The following is a 21,429-nucleotide window of genomic DNA, read 5'->3' as shown; positions in this document are numbered from 1 at the left end:
TTATATTTATATTTATTTATTTGGCTGCTGCAACATGTGGGGTCTAGTTCCCTGACCAGGAATCAAACCCTGGGGGCCCTACATTATCAACTTGGAGTCTTAGCCACTAGACCACCAGGGAAGTCCCCAATGAGTGTCTTTACTGTGATGCTGAACTGTGCAGGTTGAGAAAACTCTATGAAAAACAAAAAAAGCTAATAACATATCTAATACACATACCTGCATGGACTTTCTTCTGACATAAAGACAGCTTAGGGAGATTTGGAGGTAAAGGTCTTCGAAGAAGTTGTGGGTGTTTTTGCATTTTAATAATAAGCACTATTTGTCACAGCTATGGGTGAAGAACTTAAAAGTTTTTGAATATGTTTCAATTGCTGCTGAAAAATTCATTCGAATCCAGATTAAATCCTAATGAAAATCATTCCGTGCTAATACTATACTGAGTCCAAGCAGAATTCTATAATAGAAAAAGAGGGTAAGAAAAACAATTCCTTAAGTCTTGTAGAAAGAATCTAGATAAAATTTTGTCTTATAATTAACACAAAATTTAAAAATACATAGACTATTACCCATCAGGACCATCTTAAAATTTCACGTGTTAACCAAAAATTCAGTCTGGCAGTGTTATTTCAGCTAGTAAATACTGCTTTTCCAGAATGGTAGAAACGACACTCATTTTTTCTCCTACCTCCAAAATGTTATCAATTTATAAATTTGGGAAGAGTTTTGCATCAAAAAAGGTGAGGCAGTCCCTCCATGGCCCCTAAAAATCCACAATATCTAACTCTTGACCAAAAAGTTGTTTTCTGTCCTTAATAACGACTTAAAGTCAGTCACTACAGTTGTGCCAAAACTATTTAACCCCCAAATAAAATGCCTTCAATATAATGAGATTTCCCACAATCCCAGTCCCGATTAGTACTGTTTAGAAATGATGCCTGAAGATCGAACCAAATATTGTGTGCTTCGTCGGGACAGTATCAAAAAGCCTGGCTACATGGCTATTCCGTTGACAGTCTAGACGGGTACGCTCCGAAGCACAAATACCCCTCCAAAGATGACTTGGCACGCAAGCTCTCACGATCTGCTTCCTGGTAGTGAATCCCACTTGATGCTGGTAATTTCCCGTTCTTATTTTTGGAAGAGGTGCTTGGAAACGTTGGAGCCCTATGCTATCCTTTAGGGTAATCAGCTGATTTTCAAAACAATCAGCTTTTCCTTTTTTAATCTCCTCTTCCTGAGAACGGAGGCAGGTTAAGGTGAAGTGAGGTCGCAGGTCTTCTGGCGGGATGCTGTCCGGAAAGAAAGAACCCAGGTCACCTTCACCCGCCGGCCAGGTGGGGCCAAGCGGACAAATCTCCTAGCAACCAATACCCATGTCCGGTCTGCCGGGCGCGCAGGCGCAGGAGGGGAGGGCGGGGCCGGGCGGGGCGCGCACCCGCCCGCGGAGCCCAGCTCAGCTGGTCCCGCCCCACCGGGCGGCGCGCGCGAAGCCCTCTAGCCTTCGTCGGCAGCTGTGCGGGACTGCAGGAGAAGCCCGCTCCACGTGCACCTGCTGTACGGAACCCCGTGGTGACAATCATTATTACTGCTTTTATTCTTAATGACAGTGACCACTATCTTGTATTTACTTTTCTCACTTGCAAGATGCTTAGCTCTGGTATCTAGGGTCCGGGCTGGTGTTCTTTCGTCCTGCACTTCTGCGCAGCCTTAGTCGCCACGCTGATTTTGCAGGGCTCCAGAATAGCGAGCATTCTGTTTCTTTCTTTTAATGCAACCTGTTTTGTCTTCCTGATCCTTTAAAGTTCTTCTCTGAAGAGGAAGCTTGTAGAAAGAAATAGGGCATAAAGGATAGAGCGGGCTTAGAAAGAAACCCATTTCTCACTGCCCTTGTTATTTATCCTGATTCATTTCGTGATTTGTGTCCTGTGTCGTGGTGTTGATGAACCTGTCTGTACAGTGATCGATACATCGTGTGTGTTTGCATGTATGTGCATACGTCTCTTTGGAGATTTGAGGGAGGAAAGTGTGGGAGAGAAAATTCATTAGGTAGGTGTGTGAATCCCAACTCAGAAAGTAAAGTAGATGGAGTTTCCTTCCAGTCTTGTGATTTGTTGTGCTTTATTTCATAAGTGTAGGAACTTTAGTAACAGCTGTTGGAAGATGAGACTTGTGTGTAAATCTTTGTAACTTTAGGGATCTTTCAAGATTTACCCCCTAACCACTCTTCCTTTTTCTCTGTAGGAACAAGCATATATTTTTAAACAGTCAATTTAAAAAAGTGGAAAAGTAAAAAAGTATTTAATCAGATTCTGGGAAATATTCTGCACCTTGTTCTCCTTTGCATGTGGTTTCTTTTAATTTTAAAATGGCTATGTCCCGATTACACTGCTGCCCCAGACCATGAATTTATTCCATTTTTGTCTGTGTTCACTGCATAGATGAATTAGCTTCTCAGCAAGATGAGAGAGTTGACAAGCAAATCTGATTTGCTAAATTCGTCTCAAGTAATATATGTTGTGCATATTTTGTAAGTGTGAAAGATGTTTATATTTTTACCCATAAAAAAGGTTTATGTTCCAATAGATAGAGTCGGGTTCCTATCCTCTTGGGGCTTCCCTGGTGCTTCAGATAGTAAAGAATCTGCCTGCAATGCAGGAGATATGGGTTCCATCCCTGGGTCAGGAAGATCCCCTGGAGAAAGGAATGGCTACCCACTCCAGTATTCTTGCCTGGAGAATCTCATGGGCAGATGAGCTGTCTGGCTAGAGTCCATGGGGTCGCAAAGAGGTGGACTTGACTGAGACTAACGCTTTCACTTTTTTCCCCTCTCTGTCCTCATAAAAGTTGTTCGAACTGCAAGAACTTGTGAGATTAAGTTTTACCCACCAGTGCTTGGCCTTTGAAATTTATGCTTAGGATTGCATAGTCAAAAATCAAAGCGATATGCTATCAATAGTTTTTTTAAAAAACGCTTTGTCACACGTGGAATCAGGCATTAGGCTTCATTGCCTGCACATTTCTTCTAGCAAATACCAGGCAGAAACTAGGGCTGATTAATATGTAACCTCCAGAGGTGTGAATATTTTGTCTTCCATTGCTTCCTACTTCTGTTATTTAGGATGCAATGTTTAGGCAAATGAGATTGTGATTATGAAAATTAAATTCATGGCTTGGTTTTATATGTATGTATATATATATACGCACATATATATATCAGTTTTTCTAACACAAATTATATGCTTTATCTATGGAAATGATGTACAAGTGCAGGTCTGATTTAGAAAGTACACATTACATTCAGTTTGGGTTCTTTTATTATTTTTACTTAATTTATTAATTAAAAAAATCTTTTGGAGAGTATTGCTACCTCAATCTCCTTTTTCTCCTTATTTTTGTTGAAATAGTCATGTCTCTTTAAATAATACAACTCCCTCTTTGATTTTAAAGGCTTCCTTTACCTGATGTACAGTACAGGCAGCCTTTTGATTGTCCCATTAGCTTTGCAATTTGGCAGAACTGTGCGATGAAGCTTGACAAACTGAACCACAACACTTTTAACAGATTGTGTTCAGGAGGCCACGGTGATGGTGAGTGCCAAGGTTGTGTACATCCTGCATTTCTTTAAAAATGTTGCTAAAAATGAGATAAAAGCCTTATGCACAGGCAACCTTGTACACCCTGCAGGTAGTGCTATTGATTTTCTAATGAGTGGGGGATACTTGGAGGATCTCAGATTTGCTATTGGTGAAAGGACTCAGCTTTGTTGGAATGGTGTAGAAACTGTTGGTAGAAATTCTCTGTTTTCTGTATAAGGCTCTGTTAATTTGTTTTCCTTTTTAAAAGGATTGGAGGTTTCTGGAATAGTTTGGTCAGTGTAAATTTAATTTAGCATTTTACCTTATGGAAATAACGGCAGTGATTTTTATGTTTATGCTCATGTTAATTCTTAGAAGTTCTTTTTAAAAATGAGTAGTTAATTTTGAGAGCACATTGGGTAAACCATTAAGTCTCCAAGGTAAGCCAAGGCACAAAAATGCTTTTGAGAAAGAGGTATTTTCTTGACCTGAGTTATATATATATATATACTAACAAATGTCTTTACTCTTTTTATCAGTCACAGTGGCTTAAACATATACTTTTGTTTCATGTTCTTTCATTCTGCTTCATACAGAACCATTTTGTATTTTCTTAAATGTTAATAAAGATATTTTAAAGTAGCTTCTTTTTTTTTTAAACCTCTCCTATCTCATGGTAAAGAGTCTGCTTGCAATGAGGGAGACCTGGGTTCGATTCCTGGATGGGGAATATCCCCTAAAGAAGGAAATGGCAACCCACTCCAGTATTCTTTTCCGGAAAATCCCATGGATGGAGGAGCCTGGTGGGCTGCAGTCCATGGGGGTGCAAAGAGTTGGACACGACTGAATGACTAACACAAACACGAACACATCTTGTTGCACAAGCAAAACTTCATTTCTGTTCCTAATTAATTTTTAACCAGTTATTTAGTTTTTTCTTGTTGTCTTTCAGGATGATAGTCCTGGGATTTTTCTTTTTCTAAAAAATTTATTAATAAGGGAAGGTCATACAACCTGCATCACAGAATTAAAACAAAAAATCCCAAACATAATGAAAGAACAATGTCTATCTGTTTTAAAAGCACATTCATGAATTCAGCCATTCATTCCAGAATGATTTATTGGAAATTATGCGTAAAGCTCTTTGCTAGGTGCTCAACTTTAAACTTTATGAAAACAACAGGTGATTCATTGGGAAGCTTTATAATTTTAGACAATAAAATGACATTTTAAATCTTTTCAGAGGCTTTATTTATATATAGTTACGACAACTTGAAGTTTTTAAATTTTTAAACATTTTTTTATTACGTTGGTCAGGTAGAATAATGTTATTTAGTCACACTACCTGGAATACTCAGAAATACTTCTGTGTTTCCTTAGTTTCAGTGATTGTTTTAGACTGTGACCTGCTGATTTTGCGCATGCGTCCATGTGTTGCACGCATGCTCAGTTGTGCCTGACTCTTTGCAACCCCGTGGACTGTAGCCTGCCAGGCTCCTCTGTCCACGGGATTCTCCAGACAAGAATACTGGAGTGGGTTGCCATTTCCTTCTCCAGGGAATCTTCCTGACCCAGGGAGCAAACCCGTGTTTCCTATTGTTCCGGTGTTGGCATGCAGATTCTTTACCACTGAGCCACCTGGGAAGCCCTTCCAAGGATATTAGGCATCTGTATATGTTGTATGCTTGTGTCCTTCACCAGAAAAAGGTAAATAATATTTGTTTTCCTTAAAGTTACGTTGACTAAGCATTGTCTTTCATTCTGTGAGTAAAGAAATGTCAATGGTGGTTACTTACCATGTGGAAGGGACTCGTCTAAGTGTTAATTGTATGTTGTGTCTTACCCCAGAGTTCTCATGTCAATTGAAAATTCTGTTATTTGCACCAAGTGTCAACCAAAAGCAGCATAGCTCAGCTCTGCTGGGTTCAGATCCCTGGCCGCTGCTTGATAACTCTGTGCCCTTGATCCAGCTACTCAACCCCTCTAAGCTCCTGTGGTTTCTTCACGTGTGAAATTGGGGTAAAATGGTACCTGACTCAGCGTATTGTGGGGATTTAAAGAGAGAGCTGGGTCAAGGACTTAAGCTCTTGCAGGGTAGAGTTGAGTTCTCATTAGATGCTAGTGATTAAAAACAAACGGCTCAGGTTTCCCGTCTGTGTTGTCCCTGCTTTATGTGATTATAATTGATGTTAACTGAAGTTATTTGGAGGGTTCAAGGGTGACTCCTGGGCATTTATCCATAAAATATCACTCTTGGTGTGCTAACATCTCTGATATGTTGGTGAAAGAGGTATGCAGTTAGATTGTTAACAAATGCTCCAGGCAGGGCCCTCTGTTCTATCATTGGTCTGTATACCCCTCTGGGCTGTGGAGCAACCATGGGACAGCTCGTGCCTGACAATGTCCTAGCAGTGGCGTGCCTTGACCCGTGTCGTTCAGGTGAGTTGAGTCCGTGAGTTGCCATCTGCATGGATGGAACTGGACCTAATCCATGATGAGTGTCAACCAGTGACCCAGAGATGAAAGCTGCCTTGTTCTCCGTGTCCTCCAGGCCAGCTGGCGAGCCAGACAAAAGTGGAAAAGCCCAAAGAGCTGCAGAGTGACCCTCTTTGGAATTGCTAGAGGGAAGGATGTCCTGAAAGCATATATTTTTCTGTTTTTTTCCTAATGTGTGCTCCAGACTTTGGGAAAACAATCTACTGATTCCTTGGGACCTTCTAGGGTTTAATACCAAACTTCAAAGTCACATGCAGTTCCCATGAGGTGTAGAAGTTCCTTGGTCTTGGTTCAGTCCTCAAAAAAGACCTCTAGCATTTAGAGCTGTAGGTGAGCAGAAATGCTTTGTAATGAGCTTACTCTTCATTCTAAGGCAAGTAGCAATTTATGATCTTAAACAGTAAATATGGTGGATTCGTTTTTCAAACCTATCGTTCTGTTTTATGCCCTTGGTCCTAAGTGGTGGTGTTGTTTAGTCGCTAAGTTGTATCAGACTCTTTTGCGATCCCATGGATTGCAGCCCGCCAGGCTCCTCTGTCCATGGAATTCTCCAGGCAAGAATACTGGAGTGGGTTGCCATTTCCTTCTCCAGGGGATCTTCCTGACCCAGGAGTCGTACTCACGTCTCTTGCACTGGCAGGATTACTTTACCCCTGAGCCACCAGTGAAGCCATGTTATGCCGTCTGTCCTAAGTGTTGCGTGGCTTAAATTGCGTGCGGGGACCGTGGGTAGGGAAGAGCACCGGTTGCCTGGACCTTTCATAGTGCTTGATATGTTCTGTGTTGGTGAGGAATTTTTCCCTTGTTACACCACAACTGGTCACACAGAAGCATCCCTTCTGTTTCAGTATCACACGGCAAGTTTAGTTTGCTTTTGACAGTTTAAGATTTACAACAGTCTCAATCATCCCACCTTTATCCTTTCTTTTAAAGATTTTTTTTTTTTTTGGATGTGGACCACTTTTAAAGTCTCTGTTGAATTTGTTATAATATTGCTTCTATGCTTTGGTTTGTTGGCGGTAAGGCACATGGGATCTTAGCTCCCAGGAGTTTTGATGGCAAACGTTATATCAGGATTGAAATCCATGAGTCCTAGGACGTAGCTTCTTTCCTCACCCTGCTCCTTCATTTCCTCTGCCAGTCATTCCAGGTGAACCAATACCCTCCAATGGGAGACATACGGTGTCCAGCTCTGTTCAGGGGCTTTAGGGAAGACAGATTAGGGGGCTTTATTCTTCCCTCCACTGCAGTTCCAAGCACAGAAACTACCCTTTTAATCTGCTTGACATGTTAATATATGGCTGTGCTTAAGACTTGCTTTAGAGAAGGGGTTCCGTAACTACAAGAGATTTTCAGCAAACCACCAAATAGCATGAGAGTAAGTCTGCGCTCCTGCTTCTCGTTAGAGGGTACCTTGTCCTGTGTTATGGAGACCTTGCATGCCATTTCTGGTGGGGTACTTCCCTTGAACCCAGGAACCCCGCACCCCTGTCGCTCCCCAAACCACCTGTGTCAGACCCATCCCGAGATACCTTTAGTCACCTTTTCTTCCAGCAACATCTAAGGAAACCAGACCATCGCCTCCTTCCCCAACCCCCACTTCCCAGACCCAGACTCCCTACATTGAAAAGGATTGCTTCCAGAGGATTTGTACCTTTGCATATCAGTTTGCTGAAGTGATTCCTTTGGGGAGGAGAAAAAAACATCTCCTCCTCACTTTTGCTCTCTGCTTCTTCTTAGCACATAGTTGTGAGTCATTTGATGTCCCCAGTGAAGGGAGATGGAGTCAGTGAGAAGCTAACGTGATAGACCACAGTGATTGAAAGTGGAACCACGTGTGTAACAACTCCATTGCCTAGTAGGAATTATTTGCCACCATTTGCATAGTAGGAATTATTTCGTTAGGAACAAGAAGGACCGGTTTTGCTAATCTCGTCCTGTGAGCTGTAAGAGGAGCTGTAATGAATTAGAGCAGCTGTGATTTTTAGACCCACACCTGAGGACTAGACTTGGTCCAAAGTGTTTTTAATACATGTCTTTTGGGAATTCCATGGTGATCCAGTGGTTAAAACTCTACACTTCCACTGCAGGGGACAGAAGTTCAATCCGGGGTCAGGGAACTAAGATCCCACAAGGCATGTAGTCTGGCAAAAAAAAAAAAAGTATTTTACTTATTTATTATTTTCAAGAGGAAAAAGTCATTTTCAAAGAGAAGTGTTTTCTATAACATGTGGAAGTATTAGAACACCGAATGTTTCAAGAACTTGCTCTAGTAGTGAATGGCATGTCTATGAAGAGGTCAGAATTTTTCTGAGTTAACCATTTGTGGCTGGAGGATGAAGCAGCCTCAGAGGGGAAGGACTTTGGTTGAAATGCAAGTGAGGACTGTGTCTCCTGCTTGACCTCTAGGACTCCCCCAGATGACCTCTGCCCTCCAGGAACATCTGCACAAAGATGAACAGGCACCTCTCTGCCAGGTGCCTCGTAGTGCCTCTCTAGGAAAGGACAGGCTTTTGATGGGGTCTGGGTGAAGCACAGGAAGTTGGAGGTACCACAGCCCCAATCAGAGATAAGATCAAGATCCTGTCTCCTAAAACAGTCAATTGCCCTTTATAGGGTTTTATACATTGGTTTTTAAACAATGGGTATGTTTGTTGAATGTGCGATCGATGGTGAAATAAGAAATACCTTTACTGAGTCACTCTAGGAGGGCTCCATCCTCAGGCTCCATAGGAAGAGCCATTAGAACTGTTGGGATGGTTGTCGTCTGTGTTATCCATCTAGAAATTTTCTAAACCTGAACTGGGACTCAGGGGGCTATTACTGCCTCCCGTGGTCTTCTTCTGAGAACCTGTTTCCTCACCTCTAAGCCTCCTTCCATATTCATGCTCTGAGGTTCTATGACTAATTTACATTCATGAGCTGTTATTGATCAACTAATCAATCGGTGTGTGTGGGGATGGTCAGTCACTTCAGTTGTGTCCAACTCTTTTTGACGCTATGGACTGTAGTCCACCAGGCTCCTCTGTCCATAGGATTCTCCAGGCAAGAATACTGGAGTGGGTTGCCATGCCCTCCTCCAAGGGATCTTCCTGACCCAGGGATTGAACCTGAGTGTCCTGTGTCTTCTGCATCACAGGCGAATTATTTACTGCTGAGCCTTTGGGGAATCCCCAGTTAGCATGCATAGCTAAATAATTATTGAATATGTTAATACTTTCCAGCATTGACCAGTATTTTCCAATATTCAATACAGTTATACCAATATTAGTATATTTCCATATGCTAGTCTTAGAGTAAGAATGTCTATAAATCTATTTGATTTTCAGGTATTAGACTGGGTAATGTTATTTGCCATTAAATAACATCTGTTAAGCTTTGGTGGATGGAAGCACTTGAGTTTGATATTTCTGTGATTTAATGAACGAAAATATGTGTCTGCTTTATGGATTTTGATCAGCAGCTCTTCCAACTTTCATATTTTTAATTGAATATTTTAATTACAAACTGATTAATGCTTACTGGGAAAAAATAATACAGAAGGATAGAAAATAAATGTCTTCTCTGTCTTCTCCCCAATCCTAAATGTTTGGTGTGTAATAGTCTAGAATTTATATATATATATGATGTATATAATATATAACTTTTATGTAAAGAGATTATATTATCTATAGTATTTGGTAACTTAATTTTTTTCACCTGACATTTTATCTCAGCCATCTTATGGGACAGTACAGACCTAGTTTACTCTTTCCAATCCAAGACTTTGATTTTTTAGGCTCAGGAGTCATGAAATCAATGTATGTTTATTGTCAAAAAATCAATTATACAGATTAAAAAAGAGAGAAGAAAAATTTCCTGTAATTCTTTCAAATAGCAATAACTACTGTTAACAGTTTGATATGATGTATATAATTACTTTGCCAACAAAGGTCCGTCTAGTCAAGGCTATGGTTTTTCCAGTGGTCATGTATAGATGTGAGAGTTGTGAAGAAAGCTGAGAGCCGAAGAATTGATGCTTTTGAACTGTGGTGTTGGAGAAGATTCTTGAGAGTCCCTTGGACTGCAAGGAGATCCAACCAGTCCATTCTGAAGGAGATCAACCCTGGGTGTTCTTTGGAAGGAATGACGCTAAAGCTGAAACTCCAATACTTTGGCCACCTCATGTGAAGAGTTGACTCATTTGAAAAGACTCTGATGCTGGGAGGGATTGGGGGCAGGAGGAGAAGGGGACGACAGAGGACGAGATGTCTGGATGGCATCACTGACTCGATGGATGTGAGTCTGAGTGAACTCCAGGAGATGGTGATGGACAGGGAGGCCTGGCGTGCTGCGATTCATGGGGTCGCAAAGAGTCAGACATGACTGAGCGACTGAACTGAACTGACATAATTAAAAGTATTTTATATACATGTACACACACACATATATATATTTTTAAATTTTAAAATATTCTGCCCCATTGCTATTTTATAACCTTACTGTTCTCTCAAAAATTTGAGAATTTTTTTTCATGTTACATATTCCCTATTTATCTTCTAGAAGTCTTGATTTAAGCACCCACCAGTTGTATGTAAGAATATTTACTTTCCTTCAGTCTAACTGATCCTGGGAATTCATCAATTTGTTCATCTTTGCTACTCTAATAGGTGGGAAGTAACATCTTATTTTAATTAGCAGATGATTGTTAATGACCTTAAACATCTTTTTCTCTGTTTATTACTGCTTTCTATGATAAATGACTTCTTCTTTTTTTTTTTTTTTTTATTTTTAAGTTTTTTATTTTTTAAATTTTAAAATCTTTAATTCTTACATGCATTCCCAAACATGAACCCCCCTCCCACCTCCCTCCCCATAACATCTTTCTGGGTCATCCCCATGCACCAGCCCCAAGCATGCTGCATCCTGCGTCAGACATAGACTGGCGATTCAATTCACATGATAGTATACATGTTAGAATGTCATTCTCCCAAATCATCCCACCCTCTCCCTCTCCCTCTGAGTCCAAAAGTCCGTTATACACATCTGTGTCTCTTTCCCTGTCTTGCATACAGGGTCGAATGACTTCTTCTAGTGTCTTGCCTACATTTATATTTTAGTATTTATTGTTCCCCCTGGTGATTTTGACGGGATCTGTGTGTGTGTGTGTGTGTGTGCATGTGTGTGTATACCTAATGTACCCAGTTTATCTACTGCAGCTATTTAAGATGAGATATTATATATATTTGGGCCCCAAAGCCAAACAAGCATGGTTTGAGTACCATCTCCACCGTTTACTAGCTGTATAACGTTGATCAAGTTTCTGAACCATCTGACTGTTAATGTCCACATCTGTAAAACTGAGGCAGTAATGGTGCCTCCCCTGCATGGAGTTATTGTGAGAATTAAATGAGAGTGTCCTCAAAACTGACACCCATTCTCCAGAACTAGAAAATCTACACCTTAGCCAATGAAGTGTCAAGGAAGTTGATCATTAGGCTGGGTGAGAAATATACAAATATTGAACAAAGTCTCTCATGGACTTATTTTTTAAGGATGCAAGGAAATGATTCATCAAGATGATATGCCAACATCAGACTGTCGGTACCAAACAACATCACTTCTAAATGCATTGAAAAAACAAAAGACCAAGTTATAAGGAGATGTTATTGATAAATCCACTTCTAAAATGGGGATCTTTTAAAAACACGTTTCTCAGTAATTAAGAGATTGAGCAAACAAAAGATTACTAAGGATATAGAAGAATTGAACAACCCAATTGATGTTTGATCTGACAGGCATTTATAGATAACTGTATCCAGTAATCAGAAAACATACAGTGTCTTCAGTACGCAAGAAATACTGACCAAGATTGATGCCTCAGTTCAGTTCAGTCACTCAGTCGTGTCCGACTCTTTGCGACCCCATGAATCACAGCATGCCAGGCCTCCCTGTCCAACACCAACTCCCGGAGTTCACTCAAATTCACGTCCATCGAGTTGGTGATGTCATCCAGACATCTTATCCTCTGTCGTCCCCTTCTCCTGCCCCCAATCCCTCCCAGCATCAGGGTCTTTTCTAAAAAGTCAGCTCTTCACATGAGGTGGCCAAAGTATTGGAGTTTCAGCTTGAGCATCAGTCCTTCCAATGAACACCCAGGACTGATCTTTAGGATGGACTGGTTGGATCTCCTTGCAGTCCAAGGGACTCTCAAGAGTCTTCTCCAACACCGCAGTTCAAAAGCATCAGTTCTTCAGTGCTCAGCTTTCTTCACAGTCCAACTCTCACATCCATACATGACCACTGGAAAAACCATAGCCTTGACTAGACGGACCTTTGTTGGCAAAGTAATAGCTCTGCTTTTCAATATACTATCTAGGTTGGTCATAACTTTCCTTCCAAGGAGGAAGCGTCTTTTAATTTCATGGCTACTTGAAACCATGAAATTTCACCATCCCTACTTGGACATAAAGAAAGCCTCAGCAAGTTCTAAAGGAATATTCCTAGCCTGTTCTGGCTGCTACAGCAGAAGTACCACAGACTGAGTGCCTAGTAAACATCTATTTCTCATAGTTCTGGAAGTGGGAAAGTCTAAGATGTAGGCACCAGCAGATTCGGTGTCTGGTGAAGCCCATTTTCTGTTCCAAGTGACTGTCTTCTTGTTGTGCCTTTACGTGATGGCATGATGGAAGAGGCAAGGGAGCTCTCCAGGTTTCTTTTATAAGGGCACTAATCCCATTCAGGAGGGTTCCACCCAGAGACCTCACCTCCAGAACCATCACCCTGGAAATTAGGTTTCAATATATAAGTTTTGAAGGGACATGGAAATTCAGTTTATGATGAAGTTCTCCTAGTTTGGCTAGAGAGAAGTTGGGTAGGTAAGGCTGAAAATGTAAGTCTGGGAGAGACTTAAATATTGGGATCCTGCCAGGTAGTAGAGAGTGACTAAAAGCCTTGGAGCTGGGAATCCATGGTATCTGCATTAAGAGATGCATCTGGAATTGAGGCCAGCTTCCTCCCATAATTTTCAAGAGCTAATGAGAAAGAACCAGCTCCAAGTAAATCATGAGTTCATGTAAAGTGAAGGCCAAGCGATGCCATTGAAGGCTGCAGTAGTTCAAAGAAAGTGAAGCGGGAAAAATGAGGAGGACACAGAAGACAATGTGAGTGGTGAGCACAAAAGGACCCGCACCACAGGGGATCAGCACCATGTTCATGAGGCGGTTTGATTCCAGAAAATCTCCACTAGCCTCATTAAAATGCTTAATTTGATTTGGTTCTGATTGTTTTGAATTTCATTTTAACCTGATTTTGGATTTACGTTTTAGGAATCTAATGGCATAAGCAGTTTATGCCAAGTTTTATGTTTGCTTTTTAATAAAAATAAAGACAACTCGCGACGTTTGGGACCATTTTTCCAGATTTTTATTCACGTTAGAGAAATTCTGGTCTTGTTGCTGCCACTCGTTTTACAGTTATGTAGAATGAAGTGCAGAATGGTGACTAATAATAATAGTAACTATAATAAGGATTGTTAGATATGACTTCCGTTTGGTGCATACGCTGTGTGGTGTTCATTTTGCTAAATGCGCTCTGTGCATCCCTTCTGTGTACCTTGTAACTATGCTAGGTTGTGAGTGCTGTTTACTTTGCCTGTTGTGATGAAGAAACAGGCTTAGAGGAATGAAGAAGTTTGTCCAAAGGCACAAAGACAGTAACCCTAGTAACTAGGTTAGGAACCCAAGCTTGTATAACTCCAGAGCATGAGCTCTTAATCACCTTCCTCTGCAGACTTCATCGGCCACACAAGTTGAAACTCAGTCAAAGTTAGATCCAGGCTCTCTTGACTTGTAGTCTGATATGTTTTTCATCTCACCCCTGGCCATTTCTTTGAGAGTATACAGCTGAAGCCACAGAGTAGCTCAAGATCCTGTTGCAAGAAAAATGTGTAATAAGGCACATCTACTTTATCAGAAGTTCAGCATATTTCACATATTTCCAGTTTCATTTGGGAGAACCTTGACTTTTCAAGGGGGCTTCCCTGGGGGCTCAGCTGGTAAAGAATCCACCTGCAATGTGGGAGACCTGGGTTCGATCCCTGGGTTGGGAAGATCCTCTGGAGAAGGGAAAGGCTACCCACTCCAGTATTCTGGCCTGAAGAATTCCATGGACTGTATAGTCCATAGAGTCGCAAAGAGCGGGGCATGACTGAGCAGCTTTCACTTTCACTTGATTTTTCATGGAGCCCCTGGCATGTTTTAATTAGGTATTTGGCACATTTTTTTTTTTTTTCTCTATGACCTGTAGTACAAATCAGGTGTTCAAGTTTGGGACAAGTTTGGGGCCTGATATTGGACAGGGAAGCCTGGCGTGCTGCAGTCCATGGAGTCGCAAAGAGCCGGACACAACTTAGCGACTGAACTACAAATTGGTCCAATAAATATTTGTTAGATGGATGAATGAAAGTCTAGAACATCTTTTCTACTTACGAACAGGTTAGATTTCAGAAGGCTGTTTTCAGATATGCTTATTTATTTTTATAAAATATTCTCTTTTTCTTAATTTATTTATTTTAATGTAGGACAATAACTTCACAAGACTGTGGTGGCCCCTGCCACACATCAACAAGTATGCTTACTTAAGTCTGTTATGACAAAAAATGGATTTAAGAAGTATTTCCCAGAAGTATTTCCAGTAAAGATGAGTATAAATCAACCAGTCTTGGAAAACTTTAAAATCAGGACAGTTGATCTGCTTTGATAATCAGTCTGTCAAACATCTTTTTCTGTAATTGATTATCTTGATTTACATTGAAAATCTATTGAGGCTGTTAACCCTTCTCTTTAATGACATCTGCAGCTGTCCAAGGTTATAACTTGATTGAGGTCCTCACTTAGTAAACCACGTTTTAAAATCAGCCCTCCACCTGCTCAGTACCTACTCCAGTGGAGATGTGTGGGGTGGAGGGAAAACCATGCAGAATGCTTATGTTTTAAAATCCCTGATCACCTAATTGTCACTATTAATTACAAAGGAAACAGTACCTTTACAGTGGAGGACCCTGGCAGAGGTCATATGCCCCATGAGGCAATGAGCTGAAAAGGACATCTCACTTTTGTCAAAAATACAGATCTGATTTAAATTGTGAGGAGACAGACAAGCCCAAACAGAGGGATCTTCTGTGACTAGCCTTTTCAAAGGTGTCAGGGTGATGAAAGACAGATTGAAGACTTGTCCCAGATTAGAGAAGACTGAAAAAATAACTCAATAGAATATGGGATTGTGGATTGAATCCCAGTCTAGAAAAAGAACATTTATATGACAGTTTGCTAAATTTGAAAGTTTTTTTAAAATTTCAGTAGTTTCAGTCTGTAGCTTAGTGAAGGTGGCTCTGTGATAACTTTCTGATATGGACACTTGTACTGTGATTAAATAAGATGCTAACATTTGGGGAAGCTGAGTGAGGTGCGTATGGAAATTCTTTTGAACTATTTTTGTGTCTTTTTTTTGTAATTCTGAAATGACTTCAAAAATGAAAGTTTAAGAAATTAAAAGAAAAATATTTTTAAAAAATGTAATCCCAAGCCTTGGATATTGCTCAGCCAATCATACCCTCTGTTCCTAAAGCATTCACTCTTCCAAACTCCTAGACAATTATTTGTATTAAATAGTTTTCTACAACCCTTCTACAGCTCATTTCCCCAAATCCTTCACTGTGAAAATAGAGGCAGTGGTTAAGACTTCGCCTGGCAATCCAGTGGTTAAGACTTCGCCTTCCAATGCAGAGGGCAGGGGTTCAATCTCTGGTCTGGGAGCTAAGATCCCACGTGCCTCTCAGCCAAAACATCAAAACATAAAGCAGAAACAATATTGGAAAGACTTTTAAAAATGATCCTCAAAAAAAAAATCCTTTAAAAAAATGCACCACAATTGATCCTTAAAAAAAGAAAGCAATCAGAATTTCCACAGCCCCGCCTCTCAGTCCCTGTGACCATTCAGTCTGTCTTTGTGGATGAATTGTCCCCACTCCTAACCAAGGCCAACCCCACCATTTGTCCACTGGAGCTCATCTTCTCTTATCTGTTTAAGAAAATTGCTCCAACAGATCTCCCCTCTGTCTCTTGAATTATTTTTATCTTTCTCTCTGCTGGGTAATTCCTGGAATCATAGGAACAAACTGTTATTACTCCTGTCTTAAAAAAAAAAAAATCTCTCGAGCCCACTTCCCCCTTGAATAAGCTTCCGCAACATTTCTCTTCTTCCCCTTACAATAAACCTTTTGAAATCGGTTTATAGTTGCTGTCTCCAAGTTCTTCCCTCCCATTCTTTTGGAGACATTCTCCCGTGGGACTTTAGTCCCTCTCTTCCACCAAACTGCTCTCTCCTGATTACTCACGGCCTCCATGTTTTTGTATCCAGTGCTCAGTTGCTGTCTGTCCTCATACGACCATCCGCAGCTTTCCAGAGGTTGAATCTTCTCCTCAATTTGAGATCTATCTTCCCTGGGCCTTAGGTCATCACAGTCACCTCATTTATCTCCTATCTGTCTTCGAGTTCCTTCTTAGAATGCTTTACTGGTCCTCTTCATTTTGCTAACCTTTTATGTTGGAGTGCCCCAAAGCTCAGAGCTTGATCTGTTTTCTTCTTTATCTGTATTTACCCTCTGGGTGATCTCATCCAACCTCACAGCCTTAAATACTGAATATATGCTGATGACTTCAAATTTAAACCTGCAGTGTGGACCTCCAGGCGCTGTATCCAACTGCCTACTTAGCATCTCTTAATTGGATCCCCAGCAGGCTTACCGGGTCTCAAACTGAATTCTTGCTGTTCTTCCCCACTCCCTCAAACCTGCTCTTCGTCCAGTCTTCCCCATGTCTGTTAATGCCAGCTCCATCCTTCCGATGACTCAGGCCAGAGCCCTTGGGGTCATCATTGAGTCTTCAGTTTCTCATGTGCTGCAGAACATGTCAGCAAATCCTTCCAGCACTGATGTCAAAATCTACACAGAATCTGATGCCTTCTTGCCATCTCCGCTGCCAAGACCTTAGTCCAAACCACTGTTGTCTCTCACCTAGATTATTGCAACAGCTCCCAGCTGGTCTCCCTGACCCTGCTTTTGCTCTCTTTTAGTTCAATCAAAACAGCAGTCCAAAGGATTCTTTGAAAACCTATGTCAGGGATTTCCCTGGCAGTCCAGTGGTTAGGATTCCATGCATCCACTGCATGGGACCTGGGTTTGATCCACGGTTGGGGAACTAAAATCCTGCAAGCTGTTTGACATGGCCAAAAAATAAAAGAAGTAAAAATAAAACGTATGTCAAATCCTGTGACACCTTTTATTAGACTGCCTTCCCTGGAGTGACTTCCTGCAGGGAAAAAGCCGATTCTGGTAAAAAGCCAGCCCTTTGTGTGATCAGGCCTCTCTGGCCTCAACTGCTCCTGCTCTGGCCCTTCCTAGTTCTTGGCTTCATCGTGTGGTTGTTGAGAGTGACGCATGCGCCTTTCCCTCGGGGCGTTTGTGCTTGCTCCTTATGCCTGGACTTTTCTTGCCCTGCCTCAAGTCTTGGTCCGCTTCTTCTCCGTCACCGTCAGCCCTCACCTCCCTCATGTGTCTATGCAAATGTCACTTTCTCAGTGAGGCTGTTCCTGTCCCCTTATTTGGAATCTCAAATCCACGTCACCCTTCTCCCTGCAGAAGGGTGCACACATTCTACACACAAACTTCTATTCTCCTTCCCTGACTGGATTTGAGTCTCCCTAAGACGTATCGCATATCATCTAATATAGAATAAACCAGTGTAGCTTGTATTACTATATTAGCTGCCTCAACTGGAATGCCAACTCGAAAAGGTCAGGAACTTTTTGTCTGATTCATGCCGTATAGTATCTCCAGTGTCTCTGATGGTACTTGGCACATAGTACTTGCTCAGTAAATATTTATCAAAGGAATGGATGGATGCATGAATCTGTGCTAGAACCTAAACACAAGCTTTAGTGAAACAGGCCTTGAACCAATGGACTTACCCATACTTTGCCACAGCTTCCAGCAGTCATTTGCCATGGAATGTTATTACTCAAAATACTTAGCTTTCCTCCTCTGAATTAACATTAGATATACGATATTTATCACACTAAAGACTTTCCCCTAGATCCTAGCAGATGATGATGGTGGTGATAATGAATACATAGGTCAAGCCTGTGTCAACATTTTACATGATTTGCTATCAGCCTTTTAGTATCATTTTTACTGTCAGTCTTCATCTGGTATGTACACCAATAATGGTCATTATTTTTTCATCTTCCTAAAGGTTTAAATTTTTCTCTTTTTTCATTTCAATCATAGCTGTATGCCTCTTCCTTTGGGTCATTTTAGCATTCTTATGTATCTTGCACTGACTTCCAGCACTAAGGTGAATCATGTTTCTTAACCTGTGATGAGTTCCATGTTTCCGTGCAAACACAGCAAAGTTGCCAGAGACCAGCGGTTGTAAGTAAATGAATCTGGATGAGTCACAGATTAACCAAGATGACATTTAAGTTTTTTAAAATCCATTGCTGATATTTAAAAAACATCAGATGATTTCCCGGAAGAATCCAGATTATTGGTTTCTCTTGAACAATTTTCATTCCTTCTTCTACTATCTTGGATAAGACATACATTTTCCAGAGTGTGTCGGTCCCTGCCATTACACTTGGCACATTTAGCTCAGTTTAGTTACCTCCCTGGTCCGGGGAGGTAGTTGAGAATGACTCAAACCATACACAGGGCAGTGCTGCTGCTGCTAAGTCGCTTCAGTCATGTCCAACTCTGTGCGACCCCATAGACGGCAGCCCACCAGGCTCCCCCGTCCCTGGGATTCTCCAGGCAAGAATACTGGAGTGAGTTGCCATTTCCTTCTCCAATGCATGAAGGTGAAAAGAGAAAATGAAGTCGCTTAGTTGTGTCTGACTCTTAGCAACCCCATGGACTGCAGCCCACCAGGCTCCGTCCATGGGATTTTCCAGGCAAGAGTACTGGAGTGGGGTGCCATTGCCTTCTCCGACACAGGGCAATGGCTTGGAACAATCCTGTGTGCTCACTGATGCCTGCTGCTGCCACCTTGCTAGAGTAGGTGGAGTTGGTACAATTCCTCTGAAGTTTGCTTCCTCCCTCTAAATACTTACAAAACAAAGATTTATAAATTCAGTAGCTTCAGTGAATCTACCCCACCTCCCGAAATAGTTTTGGAGAAGTTCATTCTTCCAGGGCCTGTTTTTGATTTTATTCTTAATTTTAAATATATATATATTTGTTTATCCTTTTAAAGATTTTGTGTGTGTGCGAATCGTTTTTAAAGTCTTTATTGGATTTTTTTCAATATTGCTTCTGTTTCATGTTTTGTTTTTTTTGGCTGAGAGGCATGTGGGGTCTTAGCTCCTTGACCAGGGATTGAACCTGTAACCCCTGAATTGGAGGGCAAAGTCTTAACCACCAGGGAAGTTCCTGTTTATCTTTCATTTATCCTTCATTTTTCTTGATGTACATGGGAAGGAGCAATGTGACGAGAAAGGAGATGAGGTGACAAAGGATTCTTCTCCCTCTCATGTTCTTATTCCTTTACTGGTTATAAAGGACTAGGAGGCCTCTGTTCTCCTTGAGAGTCCCTTGGAGAACACGGAGAACAGAGGCCTCCTAGTCCTTTCTAAAGGAAATCAACCGTGAGTATTCACTGGAAGCACTGATGCCGAAGCTGAAGCTCTAATATTTTGGCCCCCTGATGCAAAGAGCAGACTCATTGGAAAAGACCCTGATGCTGGGAAAGATTGAGCACAGGAGGAGAAGGGGGCAACAGAGGATGAGATGGTTGGATGGCATCACTGACTCAATGGACATGAGTTTGAGCAAACTCCAGGAGATGGTGAAGGACAGGGAAGCCTGGCATGCTTCTGTCTGTGGAGTCTCAGAGTCGGACACGACTGAGTGACTGAACAACAGCAAGGAAGCCTCTGTAAGGCCCAAAACCTCACTGTGTAAGCAACCAACACAGCCCTCTGGAGTGGTAGCAGGAACCACACAACTACTCAGGTTTAAATGTGTAACCACTGGGCATATATTTGTCCCATTTTCTGACTAATTCATCTAACAGAAGACTTCCACTTACTGGTTAACACGCCCTCAGCCTTCATCTCTAAGAAATACCAAGGACTTCCCTGGTGGTCCAGTGGTTAAGAATCACTTTCCAATGCAGGGGATATGAGTTCGATCCCTGGTTGGGGAACTAAGATGCCACATACCGCAGGGCAACTGAGCCTGCGCACCACAACTGGAGGGCCTGCATGGTGCAAGTAGGGAAAGCCCACATGCCACAGGGAAGACCTAGTGTAGTCAAAAAATAAAAAGAAGTACGTGACCAAAGGACAATAGAAATGCCACTGAGGTTCATTCCTGATTGGTTTGGATTGGAAGCAAAGACGCAGGGTGTAAACCATCATGGACTAGACTGTGAACTCCGCAAGTGTAGAGTGTCCATCTTATCCATCACTGACCTCTCAGTGTCCGGCTGAGCGCCTTGCAGTAAGGAGGATGAATGAGGAAAAGAGTGGATGAATTTGTTGGGATCAGTGCAGGCAGAAGCACATTTTCAGACTTGCTGAGCACTTCCAGGGACTTGCTGATGGAAATAGGTCTTACGCATTGGTGTAAATGGAAATGGATTCTTAAATGGATTCCTATTTGGTTCAAGAGACTTCATGTTCAGCTGTGATTTCCTTTCCCTGAGTACAGTTCTCAAAATGGACAGAATTTAAAGTGTACATGCCTTCTCTCTTATTGATACTTAACCCTTACTGGATACAGAAAAATAAAATATAGTCCTTTATTATCTTATCTAATCCATAAAGTAATAGAAATAACAAAATAGTCTTATTTAAATATAGTCCCGTACATGCAACAAAATTGATTGAATTGGTTCTTTTTTCCCTCTCTTTTTAAAAAATTTATGTATTTTTTATTGAAGGATAATTGCTTTTACAATATTGTGTTGGTTTCTGCCACACATCAACATGAATCATCGTAGGCATACATATGTCCCCTCCCTCTTTAGCCTCCCTCCCACCTCCCAGCCCATCCCACCCCTCTAGGTTGTCACAGAACCCAGGTTTGAGTTTCCTGAGTCATACAGCAAATCCCCACTGGCGATCTGTTTCACATATAGCAGTGTATCTGTTTCCATGCAGCTCTCTCCATTTGCCCCACCCTGTGCTTCCCCAGCTGTGTCCACAAGTCGGTTCTCTTTGTCTGTGTCTCCATTGCTGCCCTGCAGATAGATTCCACAGTACCATCTTTCTAGATTCTCCCACTTAATGTTAAGATGTCAGTCCTGGAGCTTCTGCT

At 41.5% G+C, this 21,429-nt stretch overlaps 1 protein-coding gene and 1 long non-coding RNA gene across 4 annotated transcripts in view; one reads left to right on the top strand and one right to left on the bottom strand.

Moving 5' to 3' along the window:
• The first annotated feature begins 1,487 nt into the window (after nt 1-1,487).
• Nucleotides 1,488-21,429, top strand: part of LCP1 (lymphocyte cytosolic protein 1) — a 93,903-nt gene continuing 73,961 nt past the window's right edge. The window contains exons 1-2 of one of the 3 annotated variants that reach the window (XM_060394319.1): nt 1,488-1,557; nt 3,451-5,285. The gene's annotated coding sequence lies outside the window, so the exon portion shown is untranslated. Of the gene's footprint in view, nt 1,558-3,450; nt 5,286-18,464; nt 18,544-21,429 lie in introns of those variants that run through there. The other 2 variants (XM_042254680.2, XM_060394320.1) reach the window with 2 other exon arrangements.
• LOC121820419 (uncharacterized) lies at nt 10,826-18,375 on the bottom strand. The gene is made up of 2 exons (XR_006060913.2): nt 16,450-18,375; nt 10,826-13,983 (listed from the first exon to the last, which is right to left on the bottom strand). It is a non-coding gene; the product is annotated as an uncharacterized LOC121820419 (long non-coding RNA).

This window comes from Ovis aries, chromosome 10 (genome assembly GCF_016772045.2).
Source record: "Ovis aries strain OAR_USU_Benz2616 breed Rambouillet chromosome 10, ARS-UI_Ramb_v3.0, whole genome shotgun sequence".
Classification (NCBI taxonomy): domain Eukaryota; kingdom Metazoa; phylum Chordata; class Mammalia; order Artiodactyla; family Bovidae; genus Ovis; species Ovis aries.
Note: the sequence above shows the minus strand (reverse complement) of the source record. Positions and strands in the feature narration are given on the sequence as shown.